General features: G+C 34.6%; 1 protein-coding gene and 1 long non-coding RNA gene across 3 annotated transcripts in view; both read right to left on the bottom strand.

Moving 5' to 3' along the window:
- Ggamma30A (guanine nucleotide-binding protein subunit gamma-e) overlaps positions 1–17411 on the bottom strand; it is a 268461-nt gene that overhangs the window by 83171 nt on the left and 167879 nt on the right. The window lies entirely within an intron of this gene.
- On the bottom strand, positions 5525–9656 carry LOC135848142 (uncharacterized). The gene is made up of 4 exons (XR_010559315.1): positions 7660–9656; positions 7234–7394; positions 6666–6858; positions 5525–5717 (listed from the first exon to the last, which is right to left on the bottom strand). It is a non-coding gene; the product is annotated as an uncharacterized LOC135848142 (long non-coding RNA).

Below are 17411 nucleotides of genomic sequence, written 5' to 3'. Positions count from 1 at the left end.
AATTTCAGCGTGATTCGTGCCCTATTCAAAGCTGTAGCTTTGTCTAAAGGAACAGTTAATTTATAATACAAATTTCCGCCATTTTGGTTTCTTTAGACAAAGCCACAGCTTTGAATAGGGCACGAATCACGCTGAAATTTTGTACAAATGTACTTTGAAGATTGTAGAAGTGCCTTTTGATATACGTACACCTGTATCAGTTTTTGTTTCACCTTAATAATTCAATTAAGAATCATTATTTTATTATTATTATTCATAAACATACCCAAATGCAATTAGAATAATCGATTTATTATCGATTAATCGATTACAACTTATCGATCTTACTCATAATTCTGTTATCACAGCCACTATAGCGCAACGCGTACTGACATTAGTGATAAAAAATTGACAAGTTTTAAGAAAACCTCGTTTTGGTAGCCAAATATTTTTCAATAAAAGTTACTCGTTACCTACACCGGTACACCCAAATGATTTTTTTTTTTTTTTTTTGAACTTTACAGTAGGTACAAAAACTGAAACACTGAAACTAGTTGAAAACTTCAAGAGAAATGTAGAAATTTGATATAGTTTGAATTACCGTACCTATTTGTTATCATTCCCGTGAAAATTTTGATTTTTAGGAATTTATGCGGGCCTGAGTATAGGTTTTTTTGGAAAGCGGGAGGGGGTTCAACTGAAAATTTTATCGACTGATATAGGCATTTTCTTCTCCTTCTAATTACTCATTCCACGCCAAATCGGCGGATTTTTGCACGAGAGGTCATGGTCATCGATTTTTTCAAAATCAGATAATGTTTAGAGGTCATCAAGCGATGAAGAATTATGTAAACCGGACATTTTTTCGATTTTTTTCGGCGAAGCTGTGGGGCTTCAAAGTTTTCCAAAATGGTCTGAAATGGAAAATTTCTGTTGCAAATTACTCCGGTTGTACGTGCTATAGAATTTTCAACTTTTTTCAAATTGATCGACGAATGATGTCTAAATTAGTGTTGCCACATTCAAAAACATAAAAAAATTGATTTAAAAACTTATAATTTAAACATAACCAAGGTATCCGCGGGTAAAAATTCTGAAAAAATTCTCAGTTTCAGTCGTTTTAAAGTATCGAATAATATATCAAAAAATTGGACTGCCATTTTTTTCATATTCACATATTTGAGAAAAAATAATATGTTTGGTACTAATTGCAAATATACCACCAGAACCCTAAATAATTGAAATTTTTGAAAAATTTTACTAATGTGTAGACGAACATTTGAAAAAAATGTCCTTATGCCGCAATTTGTCAACGAATTGACTAGAAATACTATTTTTCTGGCCATGATTCTGCAAGTGATAGATACCTACATACTACATACTTATCGGAAAAATTTTGCCACCGTTTTAAACAAATGAAAAGAATGCCATATTCATAAAATTTAATGTTTTACATACTAGTGGTGAAACTGGGTCACGTGGAACGATTTTTACTTCACCAAAATGTGACTATACCTTTTTCAACTTTGAGAAACCTGTAAATACATTGTTGTTGTTGTGTAGTCTCATCCTTTGACTACAAAATGACTCCTCATTTTTCAAATTTGGTTCAGAAACTTGTGCTCCAGAATTTTTGTTTTTAATCAACTTTTTTCGTTCCACTTTAGCCGATGAAGTGTTCAAGTGGAACGGACGGGTGGGTCAAGTGAGTCAAGTGGAACGTAGAGTTTCCCAGCCATAACAAAATAATGGAAAATTAACTCTGAATTTTTGATACGTTCTTCGCCATTGAACTGATATGAGTCCAGTTGTGTACAGTGATGTAAATAAGCGTGTTATTTCGGAATATAATTCCATTTTTAAGAAAATCATTTTTGACCGCCTTTTTCTTAATTGGAAAATTTTTTTCCCCCTCAACCCATCCACCCCAAACCATAAAATTTTTTTGTAGTACCATGGTCGTCATTTACATCATAATTGCTGTTACATTGCAAAATTTCAAGAAAATTGGTTCATTTGGAGAGGCTGTAGCCTTGTCGACGGAAATTTCAGCATGGTAAAAGTCCGAGGGAAGGAAATTTTTTTCAAATATTCGGCTACACATTGATAGATATAATATCTCAAAAATGCAAAAATTTTAATTTTTAGGGTTCTGATGGTATTTCTGCAATTAGTGCCAAACTTGTAATTTTTTTTCTCGAAAATGAACAAAAATGCCAGTCCAACTTTTTAAATATGTTATTCTGCATAAAAATAACTAAAACTGAGAATTTTTCAGAATTTTTAGTTTTTTACTGACAAAATTGTATTTTTTTTTTTTTTATACAGCTTGGCAAATTTTCAGTCACCCTCCCCCACATCCCTTGAAACCCTTCTACATAGTTTTATTCCAGGAAGTTGAATGAAAAATGTCCGGTAATCTTTCAACTCTCTGCATGCTCCTGCCTCCAATAATGCTATTTTCATTTATTGAATTGAACACTTCATCACAACATACCAAAAAAAAGTACTGATATCCTCCAAAAAAACTCTTCAAAAAAGAATTACACCCCGCCCTCTCCACGGTTCCTAATGAACAACTTGCTCAGTGAACAAGAGGTGAAAATATTTCAGTAAGAAAGTGTTATGATATAATGGTGGAATCCGCCCTTAAGAAAAAATACCTACCACTTCACCAGATGGTATGAGACAAACTATGAAACAGTTTTGGTACCTAAAGCAAACATCCTCCAGAAAAATACCAAGGAGACAGAGAAATACGTAGAAAATATCGGTTGGCTGCACTTCATGAAAACAAAAAATGAACCAAAAATTTGGGGCGGACAGATCTCTCAAATAAGTTTGATAATCTAACCAGAGTCTGGAAGATATGTCAGCACCCAAATTTTTGGCTCATTTTTTGTTTTCATGAAGTGCAGCCAACCGATATTTTCTACGTATTTCTCTGTCTCCTTGGTATTTTTCTGGAGGATGTTTGCTTTAGGTACCAAAACTGTTTCATAGTTTGTCTCATACCATCTGGTGAAGTGGTAGGTATTTTTTCTTAAGGGCGGATTCCACCATTATATCATAACACTTTCTTACTGAAATATTTTCACCTCTTGTTCACTGAGCAAGTTGTTCATTAGGAACCGTGGAGAGGGCGGGGTGTAATTCTTTTTTGAAGAGTTTTTTTGGAGGATTATAATACTCACTCACATAGAACACTCGGCGGCGTTCAAAACAGCTCCAATTAAAAACTTCTTATCGTTTCCGTCTCGAGTATTATTTTGGCATTACGTTTCATTCTTTTATGGTTCATTTAAAGCGATAAAAAAAAATATCGTCCGCTCACGTCTTCTACTAATATATACTACAGCAGGGCGAAATATTCGTATACCTCATCACTGCTAATGCTAAACCTATACCACGTTATACTCGTCTATACGTATAGTAGTATAAGTGCTCCGGAAAACTTTCTCGAATGGAAAATGTCGCTGTCGCGCAGCAGCGCTGCTTTCTATAAGCTATTAAAAGTTTCTGCCAAACACGCGGAATATTGAAATTATGCCGATTGTTCTGCGAATTTTCGAAAGCTTTTCCCTTTCTCTTTCTCTCTCTCTCTCTGTGTCGAGTCGCTGCTACTCTGCGGTGTATTTAATGAAAACGAGACGCGACAGTTGAAAATTCTCTCTCCTATCCTACTTCGTAGTCCGATTGTTATCGCATCTGCTCCCCTCCGCCCTCGGCAGAAGGGTTGAATTTTTGGTAACCGCGGATTAAACCGACACGACGACGACGATGAACGATGCTCGTTCACGCGGTTCTTGTTGTTGTGTTGTTACGCCATCCATCGCCATGTGGGGGTATTTTGAAAACGATTCGAGTTCTGCGCCAGGAGGAGGTTATTTTTGCAAGATGACAGCTTTGGCGCGACGCCGACGACGTTTCGTTTCTTCGAGTGGTGTAACGTGGGGGTGGGGGGAAGGAGAAGCACACAGGGGGATGATCAAGGTGCGATATAAATAGTTTACGAAACGGATTATCGTATAGAATCGTGTGTGTAGATAGAGAGGTGGTTGGTCCTGGTAGATGTGTTCCTGCTGCTGTGTGAGGGCCGAGGGGTGTTGTGTTGTTATGTGTTATGTGGTAAATTCGAGTTCGACGATGGTAAGGTGAGGAAAGAAGGGGAAGGCTGGCAAAGGGTACGCCGGGTTTACGATATACGTGAATCGTCGAAACGGTATTAGCGGTTTTAGTGACAGGTGCCACCGCATGGTATAGTATAGGTACTCGTATCTTGCACGCGTTCGCGTATAAATGTCTGTTAATAAGCTTCGGATAATGTTTACACAACATTTCGCTGCGAAGAAGGTGCCTGCCGGTGGTGCCGGTGGTGCCGAAGAGATAAACGCGGAAACGTCTTCGGTATATCAATGAGAGAGTGGAGATGAAGAACGATGGATGGATGAATGATGCATCATCGCGATGAAGGCGAAACTAGCTACGAATTATTCGATGGCGAAGTTCGAGATAGCTTTTTTTTTCATCGTGAAACGTCGAAAGTTGCTCGTACTAGACGAGATTTTTTTTGACGAGTATACGTGAACAGACTGATGTTCACTTTTGCGGCATATATAGAGGCCTCATGTATGTGTACGGTATCGAGGAGGAGCACGAGCGTTTTTGGTTATCATTTTTCAAGCTTTTTATTTCGATACGTGTCGCGGTGGAAATTTGAATAATGTAAGGCGTGTGTATCTCGCACGCGACTATAGTGAAGAGGATGAGGGAGAGAAGGGAAATGGCATTAATCTTCTTCACGTTATACACGGCGGACTCATTCGCGCGTCTTGTCTGCAGCAATTCCCATGTACGAGCAATCTCGACGTTTAGTTCTGCATCGACGATCTTGCTACTGTGTTTTAAATCTACGAGTACTTTGGTATTAGGAGAAAAACGTGTTCATTTGGATCGCATTTTTGCGGTGTGAAAAAATCATTTGGGTTTTGGTATGTAGATTTTGGTCTAAAATGTTAGGTATACAAAAGACGTATTTCAAATTTTCGCAGTTACTCAAGGGGGGGGGGAGAACTTTTCAAAATCGCTAGGGCCCAATTTTTTTTACAAGGTATTGAAGGACTCTCTTCACTCCGAATATACGTTTTCTTCAGTTTGACAGGGCTTTAGTGCCTCTCAAGTGTGATTTTTGGGCTAATTCAGCACAAAAATGATTACATTAGCGTTATCTAGTAAGGGGACCAAAAAAAATTACTAATCGAAGTATTTAAAGGAGTTCGTTCGACGCTCATTGAACCGAAGTAAAAAAAAAAAGAGAAAATATACCAAAAGGGGTAAGGCTGGAATTACGACTCGTCACCTTCATCAGTTTCAATTCCAATTCATATCTAGACTGTCCCATGCAAAACAGTACCAGTGGTAATTACCAAAAAAACTACCAGTGGTTATTACCACTGGTAGTTTCTTTGATAATTACCACTGGTAGTAGCATTGATATTACCACCCATATAACAAAAAATCAAGTATAATTATATACAATGTTAAAAACGTTTCTGAAATTTTATTTTTACAAAAAAAGAAAATTCATTGTAGGCTACAGATCATTAAGTATTCGGGCTTCTGCTCCACCAATCTTCGTTGAATTCTCCACTCATTGCTACATTTATTTTCTCGCCAATGTAGGTGTTAATCTTTGAAATGTCATGGATGCTGTTCCCCAAACACTTTCTTGGCATACTCTGTGAAAGACATACAATGAATACGAATTGAAAATAATGTAAAAAATCAATAAATTTTAGATCCAAAATCCTTCAGAATGCTTAAAAAATATTTTGATGGAGAATTTGGATATTCTTTTCAAAATTACTTACTGCAAATCACGCATCAAGACCCAATTCTAGACTTGAAATTTTTTTAAATGCTCAAAAAATGGGTTGTTGTAAATTTTTGAAAATTTTACTCATTTCAATAGACCTCACGACACTTTTCTCAATCTAAAAAAAAGTAACCCTATTTTATATTGAAAATTCCTTTAAAATTTTCGAAAAACGTTTTCTTCTTAATATTTGAATTTCTTGAAAAATTGTATCAAATTGTATAATCGTGACCCAATTTCAAACGTCAAAAGTGCTCACATAAAGTTGTATGTGATCATTTTTGATTTTCTACTGCAAATTAAACTAAGTAATTCGATCATGATAATTTTTTCAAATAAATTCCAAAAATCACGACCCAATTTCAAAAGTGCCCAAAAAAAGTTTTTTAAAATTTCAAACCATCAATATACTCGTAATTAAATAATTATGTACCTACATTTTGATTTTCAAGTTCAAAATTCTTCAAAAAAAATTATTGTCAAAGTTTTTGATCAAGTACCTATAGGTATCTATTAAAAGTGTAACTATTTTAATCGTTACATGATACAGCTTTTTCAAAAATATTGAAGGGCTTAAAATTCATTTAAAATAGGTAGGTACTAGAAAAACATTTCTGTCCAAATATTTAAATTTTTTGAAAAATTGCTCATCTATTTGTCAAATATGTTGTGTATAATGCAACAGATTTTTCTCAAATATTCGTGATCCAAACGCTATGAAATTGAAACAAGTAGGTAATTGATAACTTTCGTAGATGTACGTAATTAATGATTGCAAATTCATCACATCTCTTTGAGTAGGTATGCTTACATTTTCGTGATGTTATGAGCGATTTCAGCCCTTCGATTTCTTCTTCAAGCTCCTGATTTCGCTTTCTTAATTTTTCCATTTCTTCGCCTCTTTCTCCATCGTTTACTTCCAGCTGAGATTTTACTCTCAATACTTCATCCATCAAAAGAGAAGAACCTTCAATTTTTTTTTGGTTAGAATGTTTCCTGGACTTCTGTTAAAAAAAATTAAATTACAGTTAATGTGTGTTTTGAAAATTCGAGTACCTATGCAAATTACACTAGGCAACTGCATATTTCTGTTCGAGTTGAAAATGGGCTTAATCGATAGTTTAGACCCTTTCTAAACTATCGATTAAGCCCATTTTCAACCCAAATGCAAAAAAAAAGATCAAAAAAGTTGCCTAGTGTTATTTATCATACTTAATGCATTCGATGACATGTCAGTAGGACACGTAATAAATCGCAACAATTGTAGTGACACATACAAAATTGAAAAACAAAAACATTATCAAAAAATCCGTTGAGATGAAATTCGCATTAAAATAAAATTTATGAGCACAATTTGAGGTAAGTAGATCAGTAGGTACCTTTATTTTATTTGAATTGATGTCATTTTTAGATGTGGAATCTTCAGAACGATCTATTGAACTATCACTTATTCGCTTTAAACTCTTCCGGTCACTTCTGTTGACTTGGGCGCATCCTGTCTGTTCTAAATTTTTTCTCATCTCACACATCGCGAGCCAATCTGTCAATGTACAAACGAATATCAATCAAAGGCACATATTACAAGTAATGCTAGCGTTACCAGCTTTAAATTTTTATAATACCAGACTGCTGAAAACGAAATAAAAAAGTAAAAACATGCAGTACCTACAATTTCAGCCAATTTTGCATACTGACCACAGGAATTGGTAATCAAATTACGAACTTAATTTGGCGAAAAATTGGTTGATTAATAATGCTAAATAATACAGAGAAAGTTCAAATTGTATGTAAGTATGCATATCTACCTCCTTGTCCGTGAATTTTCACATTCCATGCCTCCCACTCAACGTTGATATTTTTCATTTGTTTTCTCATTTTTGCCGGAGGTTTAACTTCAACGTTTTTTGGTCAGTTTATTGTAACAGTTTCTCGATCATCGATGATTTTCGAAAGATCTGTAGTTAAATTCAGGAGCCAGTTGCTGTACCCTACACTTACGCTATTGTCATCCTCCACAAATTCACAGCAAACACACGAAGCATTTGAGTAATCATAACTCTTCGAGTCTGAATCAGCTGCCACTTTGTCATCCATTGTCGAAAATTAGAGTACAAAAACCACAAAATCAACGTTTATCAAATCTTATAACTTACACACACGTTACTTATATTATAAAATGTAAATTTACCGACACGAATAATTGCAATTCAATGAATTCAAAGAAGGAATTCTCATTCATAAACAACACATGGCTAACGTTGACCGTTAAAATTTAAATCAAATGCCACGTGTGGATTTCAACACGCGGCACCGCAACTAATGCAGTTTATCTCGGAACCATTCATCAGCCAATCAGAAACAAGCGCGACTCTAGCGCGGCGCGCCTGTTACGTGTACCAAGTAAATTTAGGAATTTTTAGACTGGAAAATTGATTTTATTTAATTTCTTGTATGACAGGAAAATATATGATTTGAATAACTTTTTGAGTAAAAAATAGGTACAGATTTTTATAATGGAGATGAAAAATAATTTGAATCAACTAAAATAGCGTTTTTTCATTTTTTCATGCTTTTTAGCAATAGTGAAAATTGAAGGGACTAAGTGCTCTGGAGAGAGCTAGATGAGGGTAGCAAAAAATCTGACGTCATATTCGTGCCCAGTGGTATCGAATCATAAGAAAAGGACACCCCACTCGTTAATACTTGCTTATTTTCCCAAAAATTCCCATTTTACCCCAACCCTCCCTATGACTCATTTTTACACCATTTTGAGGAGTAAATATGAGAGGAGGGGGTTGAAAATTTTTGTGGGGATACGTACTAAGGATATACATAACTTCCAGAAAAATTTTCAAAATCGATCAACATGGGGCTGAGAAAAGCGTCATTGAAATTTCAGAAAAGGGGAGGGGGTGTGGATCTGAAATTTTTCACACGCAAGTTTCTCCATCGTACCCACCTTCCATGATGATATCAACTCAAACGCTTTCGGGGACCATTTCACCCCCCTTAGGCGTCTATATCCTTTATGTATTTTTCAGGAAACACCCCTTTTTTGAATGGTTGTAAATTTGTAATTCCACCCCCTTGAACATACAAGGAAAGTTGATACATCATTAGATCGGAAATTTGACGTAGATTCTTTTATCTAACCACATATTTTTCGCTAAAATGCAATGCGGGGGAGAAAATGGCGAAGAACTGTGCTAGGGGGCACAAATGTGGGTCTGGGGGGAGAAGCTCCAGGCGGATTTAGGGTGGGTATTTAGGACACCATCCTGAACATTTTGGCGCAAAAAAATTTTCCCCCAATTTATTCCAGGTGAAATCCCTATTTGACTGTATTATACTGGTTACACCAAAATACCATTGGTAAAAATGTATCACTGGTATGAAGTTCACTGGTAGGCAAGAGGTAACATTATTTTCCAGTGGTAAATATCTACCAGTGGTAAATATCTACCAGTGGTAAAAACCATCTGTTATACCACTGGTAATATCAGTGGCACCACTGATTATCAGTGGGAAAAATAGTCCAGTGGTAAAAACCAGCTGAAATACCATTGGTGATCAGTGGTTACCACTGACCATCAATGGTATACCACTGGTGACCACTGGTACTGTTTCGCGTGGGGTTACTCGATAATGATCCATTGATCCCTATTCGTTGTGGCAATACGTCGATGAGGAGATGATAAACCAAAAAAAATCGGCATTAGATGGGTTGCTTTCATAAATTAATCGTGAAAAATAACTTACTCAAGTCATTTCTACAGACAAGGATGAAAATGTGAAAATTCAATACTCACCTGAAACAGAAAAAACAAGAAATCGATTAGTTAATTAGCAATTGTTAAATTAAATTCAATATTTGAATAATAAAATGAAAAGAAAAGGTAGAGGAGTACATCACACTTCAACTAGTGAAATGTTTTCTCATGATTTTAACAATAACAGGAGTTTGGCAGATCCGCAAAAAATCAACACTTTTTGCAACTTCGACAAAAAAACAAGGAATTTTTTGCAATTTTCCAAAAAATGAGGCTTCTTAATTGTGCTAAAAAGTTCAAACTTGCACATTTGGGCAGAATACTGGGACTTTTTTACAATTATGACAATAAAGGAGACTTTTGACAGATTTTGCAAGAAACCTAAGACATTCTAATACACTTGACAAAAAACTAGAACCTTTTTTGAAATTTTGTTGAAGAATGCGACTTTTTGGAAACCCCTACGAAAAATTTATACCGTAAAGTTTTCTCAAAAAACTTGATTTTTTTGCAATTTAAAAAACAGAAATTTTTTGCAAATTTTGCAAAAAAAATCCAAGACTTTCTCAAATTTGAAGAAAAAACTGAAATTTTTGTTTTGCAAAATCGGCTAAAACGGAGTTTCTTGGAAACTATGATGAAAAATTGAGACTTGGAAATTTCTAGAAAATACTGGGACGTTATTTCGCAATTATCACGAACAAGGAGATTTTTTGCAAACTTTGCACGACTTTTCATAATTTTGACTAAAAAAATTTTTTTTCCAATTTTGTTAAAAATAAAACTTTTTTTGGAAATCACGATAAAAAATTTAGACCTCGAAGACGTTTTACCCAAAAATTTGAATTTTCGAAATTTTGAGACAAATAACGAGTTTTTTTTTGAAGATTTTGAAAAAAAAAATTCAAGATTTTTTGCAGCTTTTACAAAACCAACACTAATTTTTTTGCAATTTCGGCCAAAATAGGACCTCTCTAAAATTGCGATGAAAAATTGAAACGTCAATTTTGGCCAAATACTGGAACTTTAAAACTTTTTACAATTTTACAAAAAAAAACCCGAGGAACTTTTTTTTTGCAATTTTGTTAAAAGTTAGTACTTTTGGAAATCCTGATAAAAAATTTAGACCTTGAAGTTTTGGCAAAAAATTTGAATTTTTTCGCTGTTTTGACAAAAAAATAAATTTTGGCAGATTTTGCAAAAAAATCCAAGACTTTCTACAACTTTGACGAAAAAACTGAGACTTTTCCTGCGATTTCGACTAAAATGGAGTTATGTACTTTGAAACTGAGACGAAAAATTTATAATTTATGTAGTTTGAAACTTTGAAAAAATACTCGGATTATTTTGCAATTATATAAAAGGGATTTTTTGCAGATTTCACAAAAAACCTAAAACTTTTTACAACTCGGCAAAAAAAAACTCGAGCAACTGTTTTGCAATTTTGTTAAAAATGGGACTTTTTGAAAAGCTTGTTAAAAAGGAAAGTAAGACGTTGAAATTTTTGGTGCAAAAAATTTCGGTTTTTTTGCAAATTCTACAATAGAAGAGATTTTCTGCAGATTTCATAAAAAATCCAAGACTTTTTACAACTTTGATAAGGAAAACTGAAACATTTTTGCAAATTTTGGTAAAAATTGGACTTTCTTGAAATTTCGATGGGACATTTAATTATTCAATATTTTGACAGAAAATCAGAGAGTTTTTTTCAATTAAAATTTTGGCATAGGACTAGTGAATAGTTAGTTAAGTAAGTTCATACTGGTATGTATTATTTTAAAATTTAAAACATAGAAATGAGGCTTTTTTAAAATTTTTATGAAAATGGGACATTGATTTTTTTTAAAACTAAGCATTTTTACTATTTTGATGCATTTTGAAAAATCAGAACTCAACAATATTGGCAAAAAAAGGGACTTTTTTTGAAATTTTGTCATAAATTGAATTGTTTGCAATTTTGGCAAAACTGAAATTTTTTAAAATTTTGGCAAAAATGGATTTTTTGTGGATTTGGCAGAACTGGAATTTTTTGCAGTTTTTGCAAAACGGTAATTTTTCGTGATTTTGGCAAAATTGAACTTTTTTGCAATTTTTGCAAAACTGGAATTTTTGGTAATTTTTGCAAAACTGGAATTTTTGGTAATTTTGGCCAAAATGAGATTTTTTGCAATTTTGGCAAAACTGAAATTTTTTGTAATTTAGGCAAAAATGGATTTTTTGTGATTTTGGCAAAACTGGAATTTTTTGCAGTTTTTGCAAAACGGAAATTTTTTGTAATTTTGGCAAAACTGAAATTTTTTGTAATTTTGGCAAAAATGGATTTTTTGTGGATTTGGCAGAACTGGAATTTTTTGCAGTTTTTGCAAAACGGTAATTTTTCGTGATTTTGGCAAAATTGAACTTTTTTGCAATTTTTGCAAAACTGGAATTTTTGGTAATTTTTGCAAAACTGGAATTTTTGGTAATTTTGGCCAAAATGAGATTTTTTGCAATTTTGGCAAAACTGAAATTTTTTGTAATTTAGGCAAAAATGGATTTTTTGTGATTTTGGCAAAACTGGAATTTTTTGCAATTTTTGCAAAACGGAAATTTTTTGAAATTTTTGCAAAACTGGAATTGTTGGTAATTTTGCCCAAAATGGGATTTTTTACAATTTTGGCAAAACGGAAATTTTTTGTAATTTTGGCAAAACTGAAATTTTTTGTAATTTTGGCAAAAATGGATTTTTTGTGGATTTGGCAGAACTGGAATTTTTTGCAGTTTTTGCAAAACGGAAATTTTTTGTAATTTTGGCAAAACTGAAATTTTTTGTAATTTTGGCAAAAATGGATTTTTTGTGGATTTGGCAGAACTGGAATTTTTTGCAGTTTTTGCAAAACGGTAATTTTTCGTGATTTTGGCAAAATTGAACTTTTTTGCAATTTTTGCAAAACTGGAATTTTTGGTAATTTTTGCAAAACTGGAATTTTTGGTAATTTTGGCCAAAATGAGATTTTTTGCAATTTTGGCAAAACTGAAATTTTTTGTAATTTAGGCAAAAATGGATTTTTTGTGATTTTGGCAAAACTGGAATTTTTTGCAATTTTTGCAAAACGGAAATTTTTTGAAATTTTTGCAAAACTGGAATTGTTGGTAATGTTGCCCAAAATGGGATTTTTTACAATTTTGGCAAAACTGAAATTTTTTGTAATTTTGGCAAAAATGGACTGTTTTATGATTTTGGCAAAACTGGAATTTTTTGCAATTTTGGCCAAAATGGGATTTTTTGTAATTTAGAAAAAAATGAAATTTTTAGCAACTTTTGCAAAACCGGAATTTTTGGTAATTTTGGCCAAAAAGGGGATTTTTTGCAATTTTGGCAAAACGGGAATTTTTTGTAATTTTGGCAAAAATGAATTTTTAGCAACTTTTGCAAAACTGGAATTTGTTGCAATTTTAGCCAAAATGGGATTTTTTGAAATTTTGACAAAACTGGAATTTTGTGTAATTTAGGAAAAAATGACATTTTCAGCAACTTTTGCAAAACTGGAATTTTTTGTAATTTTGGCAAAACTAGAATTTTTTGTAATTTTTGCAAACCGGGAATTTTTTGTAATTTTGTCCAAAATGGGATTTTTTGCAATTTTGGCAAAGCTGGAATTTTTTGCAATTGTAGCAAAAATGGGATATTTTGCAAATTTCCAAAGAAACGAAGACTATTTACAACTTTTAAAGAAAAAATGGTACATACTTTAATAAAATAATCGCAAAAGTCGACTGGGGCTTTTTATGCAATGTTTACACAAAAACTAGCCCGTGCTTTTGGATTTTCTAACAGATTTTTAAGTAAAAACAGTTCCAAATGTTCAAAAACTGAGAGCTTTTTTCAGTAATGCAAAAATCGCCAAAACAACTCAGATTTTTTTTGTTGGAGCAAAATACAAGAGTGGGGTTGCAATTTTTGAACTTTCGTAGTACTTTTTTACATCCAACGTGGCCTTCACACAACTCCTCAACAACCTCCCTCCCTCTCACAAGAAACAACCTCTCTTGATCCAATGATCTGCTAAACAATCACTGGTTCCTGTGAATGGAGGACACCAAATTAGGAAAAAATCAAGTCTGTAAACATTTTTTTGAGAAATTCTTCATTTCTGGTCAAAACCTTTCTAAATAATCCCGTTTGGCGTTTACAGGAGGAAAAAACCAAGTGGAAGGAAATATATGAAAAAGACAGTAAATTTTGGAATGAAAATGAGAATTCAAAATAGAAGATTATGCGTGCGTATTTTTTTTTTCTTTTGCAATGAATGAATGAATGTCCAAGAGATAATAGAGAAAACAACTAAACAACAGAAAAGATACGTTTTCGTTGCCGTCCTAAACTGCTTGTAATACACATCTAGTTGTGTTTACTTTCGGTCGAACTACACGAGCGAATGTTTACATTCAAAAGTGTAACTTTGGTAAACGAAGGCACAGCAGAGTCAGCTTTTTAGCAAAGCATTAAAATGTGAACTTATGCGGTCTGCTCCAAGTTTTAAATGCGATAAAAGTCGGCTGCTGGCTGCTGGGTATAAAATCGCGAGCTAATTAGCATTTCGAAAGTCGAAGTGAAAAGGGAGCTGTATAGAGCGCTTAGGAACAGATTAAGTTGCTTTTTTTCCCCTTTTAACTTGACGAAGCTAAGTCGCGACCGAGATAAAAGAGTTCAGTTGGTTGCCAAATTATAAGACTTTTGTGCCCCGTATATTCAGTCTCCTTGTGTAGCAGCATCATCATCATCGTCGTCGTCGTCGTCAACAATATCGCTTTGAAGAAACTTTCACCCCGAATGTAACCTCTATACTCGTCTTGGATCTAACGAGCAAGTTTTAAGTTTATAATAATTACGCGATTTAAAAGCAAAAGCAAAAAATTGCCGGTATTTTGTCTCTCTTAAACGTTTATTCGCGGGCTGCTGAGGGAGCGAGGGGCGTAATTTTCGTTTGAAAATAGTGGCACGATGAGGCAAGCTCTGGGATACTGTAACAATCTGCTTTCTTTGGGTGCACCACCAGTAACTACACTGGCTGGCGTAATTTATTTGCGTACCAGAGTTAAGTACTACGACGAGGAAATATACGAGCTAACGAGAAGAAAACGAGGTTGTTATATAATAATTTAAACAATACGGCTCCTCTTGTATCCTCTCTTCCCAAGTTTTAACTTTTAGTATGGTATACGCCATCGCCAAGGTATTTACAACTTTTCAACCCCACTAAGGAGTGAAAGAGACGGAGAGATGTTTTGTTTGTGTTTTTATTAATATATACGCGTAGAATAAGAAACATTATGCGGCGAGTACGTAGTTTTCGTACATTATGTCGACGACGTATACATTTTGAAAGACCACGTCAAAATGTTTGGTAAAACAACGCTCGTCATGTTTGTGTTTGCCATGCATTTGACTGTATATACTACTTGTACTTTGAGGAAGAAGCTTTTATCAAGACATCGCTGCGCCGTCATTCGCACACGAAACCGGAGACGAAATTTTGGGCTGAAAATACCTACCTAAGAGTAGTTTGTTAGCGCAGAGTAAACGATGCAAGCAGAAATGATAAGAGCGGATTTCAGCTTGCCCACCGAATAACAGAGAAAGATAGAGAGAGGTTGGATAAGAGGAGGGGAGAGGGAGGTTGTTGGTAAAAGATTGGCGTGATGTTTTGTTTGCATACGTCGGTATTCGCTTTAAAAGACGTTCAAAAGTAGCAGTTTCGGTCTTGAAATGTTGTTATGGCCCTTAACTTGGGGTAATTTTGAAATACATAAAGTTAGTTTATAGTCAACTTATAGTCCGGCTTATGACAATTGGAATAATTGCCCCCCCCCCGGGTCCTCTGGGACAACTTTTTTCTCGAAGGGGACATCCTGAAGAACATTTTAAAGCAAATTTGCCAAATTAAAATAGGTCTTACGAACAAAATGGCGGCCATTTTAATTGAATAAGGTCAGCGCCAAAACCGTGGATTTCACTTTCCCATATTGGACTCGCAAGAAATTTTTTGAACTGGACCGAGCTAAATCGAAAGAGTATGTAAAAATTCATCACCAGCCGAAATTTCAAGAGTTGAAGAGCATTTTTCGATTTTTGGAGAATTTTAAAAAAATCAATTTTGGGTCAAAAATGATCAAAAAAATCAAAATTTTACCAAATTGACGTAGAAAACTGAAATTTGGGATATATCCTATTTTCAACCTGCCAAATCGATTGGAAATGGTTTCAAACGGATTCGAGCAGTTCTGGAGCCTCTAGCAGATTTTTGAAACTTGAAATTTCTACAAAACTTCATCAAATGACGTTGAAAATCCGAAATTCACGATGCACTTTAACTTGAACACGTTATCAAGTCAACTGCGGTAAGTTTTAGTCACTTTTGGAGCCTCCAGAAAATTTTTGAAAATTCCTAGATAGCCTTCAGAAGATTTTTAATGCTCGAAATTACCATAAAACTTTACAGAACAGAATTGATAATCCAAAATCCAATCCACACTTCGATTTCAACACGATATCAAGTCGACTACAGGTGAGTGCAAGTCACTTTGGAGTCTCCAGCGACCTTTTGAAAATTCTTAAGGCCTCCAGGAGATTTTTGAAATTTGAAATCTTCGCACTTCAATTTCAACACGACATCAAGTCAACTGAAGGTGAGTGCAAGTTATTTTGGAGCCTCCAGCAGATTTTTGAAACATGAAATTTCTACAAAATGTCATCAAATAGAGTTGGAAAATACGCTATGAAGTCGACTGACTGCGGTTTCAAGTCATGTTGAAGCCTCCAGCGACTTTTTGAAAATTCCTGGAGCCTCCAGCAGATTTTTGAAACTTGAAATTTCCACAAAATGTCATGAAGTCGACTCACTGCGGGTTCAAGTCAGTTTGGAGTCTCCAGCAACTTTTTGAAAATTTCTGGAGCCTCCAGCAGATTTTCGAAACTTGAAATTTCCACAAAATATCATCAAATACAGTTGGAAAATACACTGTGAAGTCGACTGACCGCGGGTTCAAGTCTTGTTGTAGCCTCCAGCGACTTTTTGAAAGTTCTTAGGGCCTCCAGCAGATTTTTGAAATTTCAAATTTCCATAAAACTTTACCGAACAGAATTGTAAATCCAAAACCCGATCCGTACTTCGATATCAACACGCTATCAAGTGGACTACAGACGAGTTTAAGTAATTTTGAAATCTCCAGCGACTTTTTGAAAACTCCCGGAGCCTCCAGCAGATTTTTGAAGCTTGAAATTTCCATAAAATGTCATCAAATAGAGTTGGAAAATACGCAATGAAGTCGACTGCAAGCAAGTTCAAGTCATTTTGGAGCCTCCAGCAACTTTATGAAAGTTCCTGGAGCCTCCAGCAGATTTTTGAAGCTTGAAACTTCCACAAAATGTCATCAAATTAAGTTGGAAAATATGCTATAAAGTCGTCTGCCTGCGGGTTCAAGTAATGTTGGAGCCTCCAGCGACTTTTAAAAAATTCCTGGAGCCTCCAGCAGATTTTCAAAACTTGAAATTTCCACAAAATGTCATCAAACAGAGTTGGAAAATACGCAAACAAAGTTGGAAAATACGCAATGAAGTCGACTGCAGGCGAGTTCAAGTCATTCTGGAGCCTCCAGCAACTGTTTGAAAATTTCTGGAGCCTCTAGCAGATTTTCGAAACTTACAATTTCCACAAAATATCATCAAATAGAGTAGGAAAATACGCTATGAAGTCAAGTGACTGCGGGTTCAAGTCATTTTGGAGCCTCCAGCAACTTTTTGAAAA

This window comes from Planococcus citri, chromosome 5 (genome assembly GCF_950023065.1).
Source record: "Planococcus citri chromosome 5, ihPlaCitr1.1, whole genome shotgun sequence".
NCBI classification, from domain to species: Eukaryota; Metazoa; Arthropoda; class Insecta; order Hemiptera; family Pseudococcidae; genus Planococcus; species Planococcus citri.
This window is presented reverse-complemented; position numbering and strand designations above follow the sequence as displayed.